Source organism: Elephas maximus, chromosome 5 (assembly GCF_024166365.1).
Source record: "Elephas maximus indicus isolate mEleMax1 chromosome 5, mEleMax1 primary haplotype, whole genome shotgun sequence".
NCBI classification, from domain to species: domain Eukaryota; kingdom Metazoa; phylum Chordata; class Mammalia; order Proboscidea; family Elephantidae; genus Elephas; species Elephas maximus.
The window spans coordinates 56,742,422-56,759,533 of NC_064823.1; positions in this window are offsets into that span (position 1 = coordinate 56,742,422).

Here is a 17,112-nt window from a genome sequence, read left to right on the forward strand (position 1 = left end):
ATCAAAGACTTCAGTATAGATTACACATTAGCATAAAGAAAATAAAAATCCTCACAACTGGACCAATAAGCAACATCATGACAAATGGAGCAAATGTTGAAGTTGTCAAGGATTTCATTTTACTTGTATCCATAATCAATGCCCATGGAAGCAGCAGTCAAGAAATCAAACAACATATTGCCCTGGGCATATCTGCTGCAAAAAGAAGTCTTTAAACATCAGAAGTGTCACCTTGAGGACTAAGGTGTGCCTGGCCCAAGCTATGGTGTTTTCAATAACCTTATATACGTGAAAAAGCTGGACAATGACTAAGGAAGACGGAAGAATGGATGCCTTTGAATTATGGTTGGCAAAGAATATTGAATATACAATGAACTCCCAGAAGTAAAAAACAGGTCTATCTTGGAAGAAGTGTAGCCAAAATACTGCTTAGAAGTGAGGACGGTGAAACTTCTTCTCATGTACTTTGAACATGTTCTCAGAAGGTATCAATTCCTGGGGAAGGACATCATGTTTGGTAAAGTAAAGAGTCAGCAAAAAAAGAGAAAGATCCTCAATGAGATGGACTGACACAGCGGCTTCAACAATGGGCTCAAACATAGCAAGAATTGTGAGGATGATGTAAGACTGAGCAGTATTTCGTTCTGTTTTACATAGGTTTGCTATGAGTTGAACCTGACTAGATGGCACCCAACAACAACAATGCTTTTTAAAGTTGCCCTGGTTTCAAAAAAGTTTAAGAGCTGTGCTGCTAACAGAAAGGTTGGCAGCTTGAAAGTACCTAGCAACCTGCTTCCTTAAAGATTCCAACAACCAAAAACCAAACCCATTGCCATCAAGTCGATTCCAACTCATAGAGACCCTATAAGACAGAGAAGAGCTGCCCCACAGGGTTTCCAAGAAGCTGCTGTTGAATTCAAGAGGCCGACCTTTTGGTTAGCAGCTGAACACTTAACTAGCCTGAAAACCTATGGGGCAGTTCTACACTGTCACATGGGGTCACTATGAGTCAAAAATGACTTGATGACACCTGAATCCACTCAACTAGACACTGCTTCTCTTTTAAATTAATACACACAGAAATATATAAGCATTTTTTAAATCAAAGGTCATGCTTATTTCATTTCATCTATGAACAATCTTGCCCGTTTCTATGCATTAAATTGACAAAATTTTTCAATAGACACCTTTTCCACTTGAATTTGCTTTTTTTTTTTTCTTCCAGAAACAAACAACACTCCTTGAGATTGAGGCCAATGTCATGTGTGTATTTGTTTCTCTAGTGCCTAACATAATGTTTTGTGTAATAGTGCTCAATACATGCTTATTGAATGAATGATAAGACCCATGTTTTAATTTATTTATCCTCCCTAATTCTCTCCTTTCTCATCCATAAGATGAAAGAATATATATATATATTAGTTAAATACCAAACAACAAAAAAAAAACATTGCTGTCAAGTCAATTGTGACTCATAGTGACCCAATGTGACAGAGTAGAACTGCCCCATAGGGTTGCCAAGAAGCGGCTGATGGATTCAAATTGCCAACCTTTTCATTAGCAGCCATAGTTCTTAACCACTGTGCCATCAAGTACCAGAGACCTTTCAAATCCTTAAAATGACACCTGTGTTTCACTAGTTTAGACGTAAGAAAAGAAGAATACAACAGTAATGGTTTTTTATTCATGCTCCAAAGTCTCCCATTCATACCAATTTCAGTCTTTTTTTTTCTTTCTTTCTATTCTCTTCAGCTAAGTTTTAGTATTAATATCTACAATCATGCCTCTGAAACAATCTGGATCTGCAGTAATTTTCTATTCTATATTTTAACTATATAGTTTAGAGTCAAAATATAGTACTAAGAGCAGATCTGTTCAAAGCCCATCACTGTAGAAAACAATTTAATTGAGTTCCAGAGAAAGTGTTTTCTACTTCTGTTAAGCACCTCTTGCTAAATACAAAAACATTTGAGTAACTGAATAGAAAGGCTACTAAGGGTGACAACTGAACTTAGATATTTGAGTTTCCTTCTGCCTCCTTCACTCTCACTTATTTCTAAGAGAGAAAGAGGTTTATAAAATAAATGTGTGCAGGACCCCTGAGGGTATAAATATTTCAACATAAAACCCTTAAAATCAGGTCTTCTTTATCTCTCCTGTTTTTTTTTTTTTTTTTACCTCTCCTGTAGTTTTATTTTATAGTTTAAGATCAAAAATCATTTTCTAATTGGTTCTTCTTTAAAACTTTACTTCTTTCTTTGTCAACCCCAGGGCTTCAGAGAGCCCATACTTCTCATAATTAAGTCCCACAGTGCAGTTGAGATTACGTAATGTTGTGATTTTATACGTGTGTGTGTATATATATACCAACACATACATGTGTAATTGTTATTCAGGGTAAAAATTCTTTCATTTCCCTAGAGCAAACAAAAACCTTCCTTCCTTGAGCCATTGTTTTTACAGGTAAGCAATCTATTTATTTTGTTTTCTATAAGAGAACTCAAATAGATAAATACACTCAGATCAAGCTAATCTGAGTCCCTGCTTATACCTTTTAATATTGATATCACTTTCTAAAATAGATTTTACTTAACTCTCCCCATGATCGATAGAATCGTCTGTTTTTAAGTGTTTGCCCCATAAAATAAACTAGGAAAAGGATCAGTTGTGAGTAACCATAGGTTGTTACGAGAGGAGGCCTCAAGCTTCCACAGATGGGCAGGAATAATTGGTTAGGGAGCTGTTTCCTGTAAAGTAGAGAAGCACAACAGTGGTGTACTGATAACATTGGTGGCAGACAATTAAATTGTTCAATTTGTGTCCATTTAGACTCTTGCCTATCTGTAATACCATCTGACAGCACTTTTAGTTGTGTCACATGCTAATTGAAAGTGCTTGGAGAAAAATAAAAACTGACAAAACATCTTTTTGGTTTAATAGAGATATTATGTGCATGATAGATGGAAAAAGACAGAGAGGGTAAAACTAATGGGAAAGAGAAAGAATTCATTTAATCTCTTATTGTACATGTATTCTCTATATGACCCCAATGTTTCCAATTTTTGTCCTAATAAGGAAATAAAAACAGAATAGACTTTTGTTGTTGTAATTGAGAATTTTTTTTTCTTGATTTCCTAATATTGTTGCATTGCGTTTCCAAAATTTAGCTGTTTCTGGGAAAATTTTGAGGATTTTGATGACTTAAAAATGCTGAAGGATAGACCTTGAGAAAGAAAAACATTTTCTGTAATACCCCTAATTGGTATTTTTATTCTGTCCTGCCTGTGTATCAAAACGTAGCTAAGTGAGAGAAGTAAAAGATGGAAAAGAAAAATATGAATTGTCAAGTACAAATAAAGTATTTGAGTACATAAATTACTATGGTCTTATATTGTTGTTACCATCTAGTTGATTTTGACTCATAGAGACCCGATAGAGATAAAAGCACTGCCCCACAGGGTTTCCCGGGCTGTGATCTCTACAGGAGAAGATTGCCAGGTCTTTTCTTTCACAGAGCAACCGATGGGTTGGAACTATCTACCTTTTGGTTAGCAGCCGAACACTTAACCACTATGCTGCCAGGACTCCTTAGGTACTTATATTAATAGTCTAAAAATGACAATTATTTGCAGCTACTTTGACATATTTAACTATGCTTTATTATTTAAATTCAATTTTCCTTGAGTTTAAATTGGGATCTTATTAATACAATAAATAGGCCCCTTTTAATGCTTTAAGTCAACAGTTAATAGCAAGTAAGTATATTATGGCAATGTGCTATGTTGACAGAGATGCCAACTTGCTTATGGTCACAAACCTGGTGAGTGGCCGAGCCCAGCTTTCCCTCAGGCAACCTGGTTCCAACACTGCCCTCCTCATCAGAACGTTATGCTGCCTCTCATATTGCAGAAACAGTCAACAAACCCTTTTTTAGGCCTTATCTTGGGTCCTGCATGTGTTTGTGGTTATGTAGTTGTCATTCATGTGTCTTCAGATACACCTTTGGGAACTTAGGAGAACAAACAAACAAAAAACACAACTACAAAAAACAAGCAATTCGGGTGTTCAGCCATCTTGGTACCCTCTAATCATCTGTAGTAGGTGAAGACAGCATTGCTGAATAATAATTATAATCAGTTGATTCAATCTTAGTAATTACTAAATTTAAAATTGAACCTTAAAAATAATATTTGAAACATATTTTCCATATTGGGTAGATTTATCCCAATAATGAAAATTAACCCTGAGTGAAATATGTACACAGAATTAATATTGAGTCAAAAATAATATATTGCTACAAACATAGAACCTTGGGTAAGGGTACTTAATTAGGAAAATAATATAATTATTTTTAGTGGCCTTAAAAATATTCCTATTCCTGTGAAAAATGCCTCCTGGAACTTTAATGATGAAAAGTATATGCAATTCTATTTTAATATAATTTAGAAAGATTGCCCCTTGAAGAATATATGCACTGATGCTCTATGGCAGAAAAAAATTAGCACATAAATCAATAGTGAAAAACAAGAGGGAGAACACTAATCCCTAAAGAAATAATAGCAAGGGAATATAGGTTTGAAACTTTTCTGGAACTGATCAAATTTTGTCTTTAAATTTTTATTAAAATAATTATAACAAATAAAATAGCTAAGGAATGGCTTAAAATGATGAATAATATTATATGGAAAATGATTCATAAACAACTAGTTCTTTATTATCCCCTTATTCATAGCTTCTGTATCTCTTTTTATACATGAGATAATGTGTGCTAAGTGTCTGACGGCTAGTTGGGACACAGTTGAATTAGCTTTTGGCAGATAATTCTGTTTCGTTATTTTCAGCACCTTCTATTTCTTTTATTTAAAATATATTTTTTTTAAATCATTGTTTTGTTTCCTCTAAAAGTCGGCTAATTCAAAGACGTTTGCTGGCTGGTTTATTCTGGTTGTTATTCAGAGGGTCAGAGAGACATTTTACACCATCATTATGAAAACAGTATACTTTTCCCATTGCACCAAAATGTTTATTTTTCTAATAATTCCTGAAAGCACCTCATAAACAACAGTCATTTGAACAATTTTGAAAAGTTACACACTGCCGATAAAAAGTAATTTTTGTGGCAACTATAATTTTAATAGGAAATTACAATTCATTATTACGTATTTATTTGGTAGTATGTGTTACTGTAATTCACTAGGTAATTATTCATCTTCATTTTGTTTCTCAGCACAACATCTGGGATAGCGAAGGGGACTGATGGAGCACTGCCCGCTTTTTAAGAGCAGGAGTGACTCCTGAGAATTTGGTAGGGTTTCCTTCTTGCCTACTATCTTTCTCTCTCTTTTTCTTTTTAAAGATTTTTATGTTAAATTGTGGACTAGCAGCTGCAGGTTTGTGCCTGAATTCCTTGGTTAACATCGAAATAGCACATCCCTTAGGATAATATTGCTTTGAAAGGGAGATGACAGAACTCCTGTTGGTTTGGCTTTGATGCAAATAGCAGGCCCTGTGTCTTCCAGCTCTTGTCACATTTGTGAGTTGTCTGCCTACATTTTCCCAGGATAGAGAAGAAAACTTAGACTTTAAAGGAAAAAATAAAAAGAAAAATACCAAGCACAGCAAATGCTATTTTTCCCCAATAAAAGACGGTAATGTTCTTAGTTAAATTTCACTCCACGTATAAAATACCCTTTTCTGCTGCTCCAGTAAATTCTTTAAATCCTAAGACTCTGAATTCTGGGCACATGACAATGACTGAGGAAAATGTAAGCAAATTGTAAGAAAAAGCAAAGATTTAGTCTTCAGGTTTTTACTTGGGAATTAACAATGTTAGTATGGATTTTGCATCATTTTTATAGGAATTAACAGATATTACCTGACGTAGCAAGGACAGGAGTAGATCAGTGGCAGAATTGTTGACTTCCATGCAAGAGACCCTGGTTCAATTCCTGGCCAATGCACTTCATGAGCAGCTACCTCCTGCCTGTCAGTGTTAAACTTTTGTGTTGCTAGGATGCTGAATAGGTTTCAGCAGAGTTTCCCGATTAAGACTGACTAGGAGTAAAAACCTGGTGACCTATTTCTGAATAGCAGCCAATGAAAACCCTGTGGACTACAGTGGTTCAGTCTGTACCTGATCATGGGGATGACTCAGAGCCAGGCAACATTTTGTTCTGTTCTGCACGGGGTCACCATGAATTGGGGGCCAAACGGGCTGCGCTAACAACAACAACATGGCACAGTAACTGATAGTTATTTTAGGTGATTAGTTGAGTGAGCATCAAAGACCATTGTAGATGGAACCTTCATTAATTTTCAGCTTCCTTTCCTCTGTCATTCTTCCCTGTAGAGATCGGAGATGCTAAATACTTGCGTTTTCCAGCTTCTAGCTGTATCTTAGTCATGTGATAACTTCCCGGTGAGAGAGGCATCAACAAAACATACTTTTGATGTGCTCATAAAAGTGATCAACATTGCTGCTTCTGCCCCCCTCCCCTTTGTGTTTTTAGTAAGATGTAATACTTGCAACAGCAAGAGACATTTTTTAAGCTTGAGCAAACAATCAAAACAATCACGGAGAGCTTGTGTTGATATATGTGGTAGACATGAGGATGGACCACCCAGAACCCCTTTCAAGGAAGGATTTGCTGCTAGCTGTAGAGAGTGTGACAAGCAGACAGCCTCCAAATATCACCTTTTTCTCTCTCGCTGCTGAGAGCCACCTGGCCTGAGGTTACAATGTTCCAGTAACAGTGAGTAGGGGTATAGCAGCCCATTTCAGCTACATGAGGGACGCTCTGACAGGCAACTATCACTACAGAGCTCCCTGCCAGATTGGTTGAGGTTTTGTTCTGCAGGTATTGCAGTTTTTAACCTGTCCAATCCTGCCTCCGCCCCCTTTTCTTCACAGGTGTTGATCCCTATTAAACATCTTACAAACCAAACTCCAACTCAGCGTTTCTTCCAGAGAACCCAGTCAGCAATAATGGGGGGCCAGGGGAGGAGTGATAGTCACCTACTTCCAGATTTCTTGGTATGTGAGAAAGCTATTTATCCAAGCCCCAACTACATGCAGAGTTCACAATTACTCGCTGCCAAATAATTTCTAGCTGTTACAGCGAGATGGTTCCAGCTTTTTCTCCTTGTGTATTTTCACATACAATATTTTCTTTAATTTTGCTAGAAAGTAGTGACACAGGTGTTATCCTGTGAATTAGAACTAGAAGTAACAACAACTATCATCTGTTCCAAAGTCCTTATTTTATTAATAAGAAATCAAAGGCTCAGGGATAGGAAAAATACTTGCAGTAGACTCCAGTCAAAAGGCCAAGTAAGACACCATGCCAAACGATTTATTTAATGATTATTCACGGCTTCTTCATTGTTGCCCCACATTTTAAACTGTAATTTAGAGCAGTGGTTATCAAGTGAGGTTGCCAAACCAGCAGCATCAGCATCACCTGGGAATTGTAGAAATTAAATGCAAATTGGGGGGCCTGTTTTAGTTATCTAGTGCTAATATAACAAAAAAAAAAAAAAAAAAAAATACCACAAGTGAGTGGCTTTAAAGAGCAGAAATTTATCTTCTCACAGTTTGGGAGACTACAAGTCCAAATTTAGCATATGGCTCTGGGGAAAAGTCCTTCTTTGTCTATTTGAACTTCTAGTAACCGCAGCAATCCTTGGTGTTCTATGGTGCTGTGGGCACCCTGTGTGCATCTCTGTGTCTGTGGTGAAATGAGTTCCTTTACGTGGCCTTTTGTCTTGGCTCTTTGAAAAACACCAAGCTTGAGAGATTTTTCCCCTAAGCCCTGGTGTTCTACCCCAGAAGGTTTGTTGCTTTGGTCCAGGTTGAAAACCATTTCCTGGGGAATCTATAAATAACTTGAGAGTTTGATACTTTTTGTCTGGCCCTGGGCTGCAGCCTTCAATGTGATTGATCTATTTTATGTACCTTGCAGGGACTGGTTAATATACTTATGCAAATAAAGTGACTGTAGCCTACTATGCAACTTAAGCAACTGGGTCTACTGAGACGGGATTGGTCAGTTTGTGGCCCTGGTGGGAGAGGCATGCCTTGAAATTGATAAGGAGCTTGTTAATGTACGCACCATCCCCATGGAGGCTTGCAGACAGAAAGAGGAAGGAAAAAAGAAGCAAAAAGGAGAAAAGGCAAGAGAAGTAGCGAGAGAGAAGGTGAGTAACCTCCTAAAAGAGTTGTAACACGGGTCAAACTCTGTAACACTGATGACATCAAGAGGCCTAGAAGTAGCCCTGTGGCAGAGTGGGCAGCAACAGGCCCAGAGGGGCCCTGCAGCAGAGAGCCAGTGGCAACAGGCCTGGAAGACGCCCTATGGCAGAACTGATGGCAGGGAGGCCTGCCCTGAGGGCACTGAGAAGAGGCTTGTCCTCAGGCGGCCAAGAGGAGGCCTGTCCTGAAGGGACTGAGAGGAGGTTCACATGGCTGAGAGAGGGCATACATGGTAGAAAGAATGGCCTGCTTGCTTGCACAGCCCAGAGGAGCTGAGAGAGCTGTCCTGAGCTGGAGAAGGGAGGGATGTGCTCTCCACTTTGGGGGATCCTTCCAGACTTTTCCTACATGCTTCCTGATTCTGATTCCAAGTTGTAGCCTATTGACCCTATGGGAGGAGGAAAAAGACCTCAGACTTAAATTTAATCAAAAGGGATTTTTATCAAGCCAAGACAAAGACAATTATTCCAATGAGAGATCTGCCAGCATGCACCAGGCACAAGAGACTAGCAGAATCCACTGAGTCACAGTCAGAGAACAGCTAATATACTGTTACAGAAGGAAGTGAAATTGAGAAAAATTCTGATTGGTTATTCATTATTACATCATTGTCAAAGGTGGCTAACAGAAGTGGGGACTTTACGTTGATAGGTTAAAATGAGTTTTTGTTGACTTAGTTACCACTTGGTGATAGGTTTAAAGAGTTTTTGTTGACTAGTTACTGCCTAGTGACCAGGGGGATTTACAAGAATGGGGTTTCCTTAGGAACAACCTGACGATATTTGTTTTTGGCTTAGTGACTTCAACAAGTTCACAGGATGGTCACAGGGTAGTCGCAAGGTATTCATTTCTGAAAATGTACAGGTTACATAGTCTCCTTGGGAAGAAGATAACAACATTGTTCTTGGCAGGTAGACATGCCTAAACTTGTTCAGGTTTTCTAGTTCTACAGGTTTTCTACACAAAATAAATTTCTAGGCCTGAATCCTATCCCAGCTTCTTTTACTCTGGCCAATACCTCAGATAATTTTTAGGGTCTCTATATCAATCCTGATCACAAGTTGTACCCTGTTAATTCTTTAATAAACCACTTAACTGTAAGTATGCCCTTGAGTTCTGAGTGGCCACTGCGATGGGTTATCAAAACCAGAAGAGAAGTAGAGAGTGCTGTGGGGGACACAATCAGAAATTCTGAGCTGTGGTAAAGCCTAGTAATTTGTGTTTTAGAGTATCATGTGATTAATGCATGTTAAAGTTTGGGAACTATTGGCCTAGAGAAAGATCTACAGCTGATTGGAGGATACAAAAGACCTAGGTTCTAGTTCCAGATCACCTGCATAGTCTATTCTACATAGACTGCTATTCATGGGCCTTAGTTTCCTTACTGATAAACGTGGTGGTTGAACAAGATCAAGGTTTTTATAGCTTTTTTTTTTTCATAATCTACCTTTTGTCTGAATAAATAAGATATTATGCAAAGCCTAATATGTATGTAAAACAAGTGAGAGCTCAATGGTTGAAGGAAATGGATCTCAGGAATTCCTTACAGTCAATATCTGCCCCGACCTCTATGTTGCCACTTTCTATCATTGAGCATTAAGGCATCTGGTAGAATCTGAAGAGATTTATAGATGCATCATTTAAAAACCACATAAATACCTGAATAATGAGGCTGCTTCCAGCCAACAATTGATGTAAGAAGATATTGCCAGGTGAGTTTCTGAGGGCATTTCCTTTACTGGATTTTTTTCTTTTTTAAATCTGTGATTGATTTGTCACTTGCCTAAATGCATGACAAATTCATGCTTATCAAATGCTTCCCTCACCTAGGAGCATGGTTATTAAATATAACAATCATTTATTGGCTACCTACTTTATGCATGAGTCTCTGCTAGGTTTTACTCTGAGAAATTTTTAGGAAACATTAAAAAAAATTGTAAATGCAAAATTTCACTCAAACCATGTGTGAATTTTTCACATATTTCAAATGAATGGTATATGAATCAGTAAAATTTTAATGTAATAATATGGTATTTCTTAACTGTATGGAAAATGCCAAAGTTACAAACCCTTAAATCAAGCACTCCAGATTCAGGAATCAGTCACCGTGGGATTAAGTGATAATGGTTTCTGAAATAAAACTCTTCTGTACTTGCAATTTAAAACCATTCTGCCTGTTGTGTCTAAACCTGAACTAAAAAAAAAAATAAAAAAAAAGAACTAAAGCAGGGCCAAAATACATGGAAGTGTTCATAAACAAACAAACAAAATGCTTTTTCCCAGTTGTAAGCTCTTAAAAACCACTTATATAAAAATTTAAAGCATTATAGAGATTAATTAGGAATCAAAACAAACAAGCAAAGTTTGAACTAAGTGCATTCATTTTGAAACATATTTTAATGTAGCAATAATTTATATGCATGTAGATGATTTTTTAAAAATTAAACAGTACATGCAAGCTCATTAGATAATGAAACTAATAATATTTTGCCACAGTATTTCTTGTATTTCCTTTTATTAAGTTGGGATAACTTGTATTCTTTACAAGCTACATTTAGATAGGCATTTTACATATTAACTGTAACCATAAAAATACCTGGTAAGTCCTCCTTCCCTTTATTATAGATGAAAGACAGAAATGCAGAGTCTCTGTGACTTTACAGTCACACAACTAGTACGTAAAGGAGCCTTGATATGAATCCAGAAACTAGCCTATGGGGTTTCTGGGTCTGGCTCTACCAAATGTCCACAATATGATTGAACATATCAACTGGTCACAGCTGAGAGATAGAGGAGATCAGAAAGGAAGAGAGAAACCCTTAAAAAGAGGGGTAAGGAATTAGATGAAGATGGCAAATTGAATACATTTGTCAGTTTATGATCTCATCTCCTTTTGGGATAGAAGAAAATAAGTATTTACAAGAATAAATTTATAAGAGTTCCATTTCTCAGATGACAACATGAATAGCCTGATGACCCATTCTTCAGCAAAACAGGCAAACATGGCCAAAAACAATTAAAAAAGTTAAAATCTCTGGAAATTGTTCTAAGGGGATGTAGCAGATGGATGGACATTTATTCAAGCATATCTACTAAAACTCAGTAATAACAGTGAGATTCTATAGCATTTGAGCCATGACCCATTGCCTCTTTCTCCTTCCCCACACCAGACTCAGGCTGATGAAATATCCACTATGGGTCAAGACAATGGCAGTCCATCTCTTCTCATCTCTCAATCAAGGTTTACCTTATCTCACTATCAAAGGCAGGCCCTCAGCATTTCTCATACCCTTTAATTATAAGTTGTGGAGGTTAAATTCCTGGTGAATACTGGCTAAGAGACTGGGTTCTATTCAAAGTAATTGACTTTATCTGAAACAGAGTGTGGAGAAGCTCAAGGTGAAGGGCACTTTCTAAAACAATAAACCAGCTGACATCAAGTCAATTACTACTCATGGCAACCCATGCGTGAAAGAATAACTCCTGTTAATTAAGAACAACAAGATAACTAACTCACCAACGAGGACCAGGAACAGAGACAGTTAGTAAGAGCCAGGGGTCGGGGAGAGGGTGGGGTAGGAAAAAACTCAAAGACTGGCCTTAAAAAGTACTCCTGCCTGAATTTAATTAGATCACACTGCTGAGCAATTTTTGTTCCAGGGCAGTGTCAAAAGACATTGGTAATTGTAAAACCATTGTTACCCCAGGGTGACTGTGTGAATGCCCAGGCCTGCACACTCAGAAGAATGACACCAAAGGCTTCACACTGCAGGGGAAAGGGACTTCACTAAAATATCCTATCCAAGTCATAATAAAAATAAACAAGCATACAATAATTAAAACATGCCCTGGTAAGGAGGGAATCAGTATCCAGAGTTGCTATGATATATTGTGCAAAATGTCCAGTTTTCAACAAAAACTCTTGAGACATCGATATGTGACCCATACACAGGACAAAAAGCAGATTATATAAATTGTCTGTGAGAGGGACCAGATATCAGCTTTAACAGACACTTCAAAGTAGCCAAAGTAGTTCAAAACGCTTAAAGAAACCATGCTTAGAGAAGTAAGGAAAGATATGAAGACAATGTCTCATGAAATAAATAGGCAATAAAAATAAATTATTAAAATGAACCAAACAGAAATTCTGGATTGGAAAAGTATAACAACTGAAATGAAAAATTCATTAGAAGGGCTCAACAGTAAATCTGAATTTGCATAAAAAAGAACCAGCAAACTTAAAGATGGATTGACAGGCAATATGCAGTTTGAAGAGCACAGCAATAATAGAATGAAACAAAATAAACAGAGATTCAGAGAAACGTGAGACACATTTAAATACCCCAAAAAACTGAATGGAGTACAAGAAGGAAAGGAGGAAAGAGAAAGGATCAGAAAAAATATAAACACAAAGCAATAATGGGGGAGGAGGAGGAGCGGAGATGGAAAAACACTAAGTAGACAATAGATAAGTGGTAACTTTGGTGAAGGGTAAGACAGTACACAATACTGGAGAAGCCAGCACAATTGTACAAGGCAAGGTCACAGAAGCTCCACAGACACTTCCAAACTCCCTGAGGGAACAAATTGCTGGGCTGAGGGCTGTGGGGACCATAGTCTTGGGGAACATCTAATTTAAATGGCATAACATAGTATACAAAGAAAATGTTCTACATTCTACTTTGGTGAGTAGCGTCTGGGGTCTTAAAAGCCTGTGAGCAGCCATCTAAGCTACTCCACTGGTCTCACTCCTTCAGAGCAAGGAATAATGAAGAAAACTGAAGATACAAAGGAAATATTAGTCCAGAGGACTATTGGGCCACATCTACCATGGCCTCCAGCAGACTGAGTCCAGTACAACTAGATGGTGCCCAGCTACCACCGTTCACTGCTCTGACAGGGATCACAATGGAGGGTCCTGGACAGGGCTGAAGAAAAATGTGAAACAAAATTCTAATTCGCAAAAAAAGACCAGATTTACTGGCCTGACAGAGACTGGAGAAACCCTGAGAGTATGGCCGTTGGACACCCTTTTAGCTCAGTAATGAAGTCTGAAACTGTGTTCTTGCTGACATTTGCACTGCAACTGTTTGTACTTTGATAGTGAATGACGTCTGGAAAATTATCTCACAATTAATATTTATGAGAATTGTAGACTCTGTCTCAACGTCACTATTGGCACCGAGCTCCTAGCCTTGCCAACTTTTCATGGAATGTAAACGTAGGGACGATATTAGTCATTCTATCTCCCCTTGATATGATTCATCATCAGATCTCTGAACCTGATCAGTCTATTTGGACTCTTTTTTGTTTTCACTCGTCTCTGGACTCACTCCCGCTGATCATGAATTAGAGTATTTGTATTTCCCCTAGAGATTAAGGAGCCTCTGCTCATTTATTTTTGCTTATCCTTTCCTTTGATTATTAATCTGAATCTCACCACATTCCTACTCCTAGCCTCTTGGTTCATTCTCTTCTCTGTAAAGTGGCTTTTTTTTTTTTTTTTTAGTTTGTTATTGTTGTTGAGAATATGGACAGCAAGATATACATCAATTCACCATTCAACAGTTTCTACTTGTACAATTCAGTGACATTGATTAAATTCTTTGAGTTGTGAGACCGTTCTCATCCTCCTTTTCTAAATTATTTCTCCTCCATTAACATAAACTCACTGCCCCCATATTGAATATGCCATGGACTGCCAAAAGAATTAACAAATCTGTCTTGGAACCAGTACAGCCGGAATGCTCCTTGAAACAAGGATGGTGAGACTTTGTCTTACAAATTTTGGACATGTTATCAGGAGGGTTCAGTCCCTGGAGAAGGACATCGTTGTTGGTAAAGTAGAGGGTCAGCAAAAAAGAGGAAGACCCTTAGGAGATGGATTGACACAGTGGCTGCAACAATGGGCTCAAGCATAACAATCATTGTGAGGATGGGGCAGGACTGGGCAGTGTTTCTTTCTGTTGTACATAGGGTCGCTATGAGTCGAAGCTTATTTGACAGCACCTAGCAACAACGACACAGCCCTTTAAGGTTCCTATCTAATCTTTCAAGTTGCTGTTGTCAATTTCATCCAATATACATAGTTCTTAAAAGAACATATGCTCAATGCAGACATTTTTTTTACTAGCTAAGCTAAACTATTGTTTGGTTGTAAGAAGGCTTTGGTGAATATTTTTTGGTTAAAGGTTTAAAGATTATTTCGGGGCAATAGTTTCATGGGTTCATCCAGTTTCCATGGCTCCAGAAAGTCTGGAGTCCATGAGAATTTGGAATTCTGTTCTGCCCCTTCCGTTTTCATCAGGATTCTTCTGTAGAATCTTTAATTAAAATGTTCAGTAATAGTAGCTGGGTACCATCCAGTTCTTCTGGTCTTATGGTAAAGGAAGGAATTGTTCATGGAAGCAATTAGCTGCACATTCCATTTCCTCTTCCTATTCCTGACTCCCCTTCTTCCTCTGTTGTTCTCTGTAAAGTTTTATATCAAACTTTTATCCCATCATTTACATGCACAATTCACAATATGTATCAGCTTATTTGACAAATTTTAAATATTTGTATCATCAGATATGTGTTTTTTTATATTCTGAGGAAGTAAAAAAACAAACAAAAACAACTGTCTGAAAACCTAGCAAAAAAATTTAAAACAGCAAGATTCATTACTATATAGAAAAAACAAGGGTCTTTAATCATTGACTGATATAACAGACCTCAGACTGTTTAATTTATAGACAAATTATTAAAAAGTAAAAAAAAAAAAAAACTAGTTTTTTTTTTTTTTTTAAATGCAGCTATATGGGTGCAAATACTTTTATTTCAAATTTCATTGAAATTGAATTTTGAAGGTAATTCTTGAAATTAATTACCATATTATTCTAGATCTAAACTCTAAAATCTAAAATGTGCGATTTCACATAATTTGTTCATTTATTCATTCAAGTATTGATTGAAGTCTTTCTATATGCTGTGAATGCTATAAAACTATATTATCTGGGATCCCTGTTTTACAGCATGTCCAAAATGAACCTTCTTTAATAGCTAACGTCATGCAATTACAGGTACATTGCAAGTAAATGTGTATTTGGTTACCCATTATCCATTGCCACTGAGACAATTTTAACTCACAGCAACTCTGTAGGACATAGTAGAACTTCTCCATAGTGTTTCTAAGGCTGTAATCTTTTTTTCTTTTTTCTTAATCTTTAGAGAAGCAGACTGCTACATCTTTCTCCAAAGGAGTGGCCACTGATATTTCCGATAACAGCCAAGTACTTAACCACTGTTGCACCAGGCTTCTGTGTAGTTACCCATAGAGAGCCGCTATTCTAACTCAGAATACTATTTGTGGGACTTTTATTAATATTAGAATTATTATACAGGTATAGGTTGCTTAATGTCTACAATACATTCTGTGAAATAACACGTTATATGATTCGGACATTGTACCAACACCTTATTAAAACCTTCTTATTAAAACCTTATGGGAGCCCACTTACGGTAGTCCTTGTTGCAGCCGCTGCTGCTCCTGAAGCTCCTAGGGCAGGTCGGAGGAAGGGCGGCAGCAGCAGTGGCTGAAAGGGCAGTAATGGGAGCTGAGCAAGAGGAAGGGAGTGGGGAGGGGGTAGAGATTGTCTAGCCTTACCTGCTGTTTCACCTGTCCAAACAGCAGGAGCAACCAGGACCTGCAGACCACCTCCTCACCTCTGCCCACCTGCCCAACGGACAAAGCCTGAAAGCCCATGCCCAGAGCCATGCCTTCTGCATCACCTGCGTGTGTCCCACATGTGGCCCAGTGCTACAAGAGTCTAGGTTTGTGGTCTTTAAAACAATTAGGGAGAAATAATAAACAAAAGGAGAGCTTGTTGTTAGGTGTTGAATCAGTTCCGACTCATAGCAACCCTATGCACAACAGAGCGAAACACTGCCTGGTCCTGCGCCATCCTTACAATTGTTGTTATGCTTGAGCCCATTGTTGCAGCCACTGTGTCAATACACCTCATCGAGGGTCTTCCTCTTTTCTGCTTACCCTGTACTTTGCCAAGCATGATGTCCTTCTCCAGAGACTGATCCCTCCTGACAACATGTCCAAAGTAAGTAAGACACAGTCTTGCCATCCTTGCTTCTAAGGAGCATTCCGGTTGTGGTTCTTCCCAGACAGATTTGTTCGTTCTTCTGGCAGTCCACAGTGTATTCAATACTCTTCACCAATAACACAATTCAAAGGCATCAATTCTTCTTCGGTCTTCCTTATTCATTGTCCAGCTTTCACATGCATATGATGTGATTGAAGATACCATGGCTTGGGTCAGGCACACCTTAGTCTTCAAGGTGACATCTTTGCTCTTCAACACTTTAAAGAGGTCCTTTGCAGCAGATTTACCCAATGCAATGCGTCTTTTGATTTCTTGACTGCTGCTTCCATGGCTGTTGATTGTGGATCCAAGTAAAATGAAATCCTTGACAACTTCAAGTTTTTCTCTGTTTATCATGATGTTGCTCATTGGTCCAGTTGTGAGGATTTTTGTTTTCTTTATGTCAAGGTGTAATCCATACTGAAGGCTGTGGTCTTTGATCTTCATTAGTAAGTGCTTCAAGTCCTCTTCACTGTGTCATCTGCATCATGCAGGTTGTTAATGAGTCTTCCTCCAATCCTGATGCCACATTGTCCTTCATATAGTCCAGCTTCTTGGATTATATGCTCAGCATACAGATTGAATAGGTATGGTGAAAGAATACAACCCTGACGCACACCTTTCCTGACTTTAAACCCATTAGTATCCCTTTGTTCTATCTGAACAACTGCCTCTTGATCTATGTCAAAGTTCCTCATGAGCACAATTAAGTGTTCTGGAATTCCC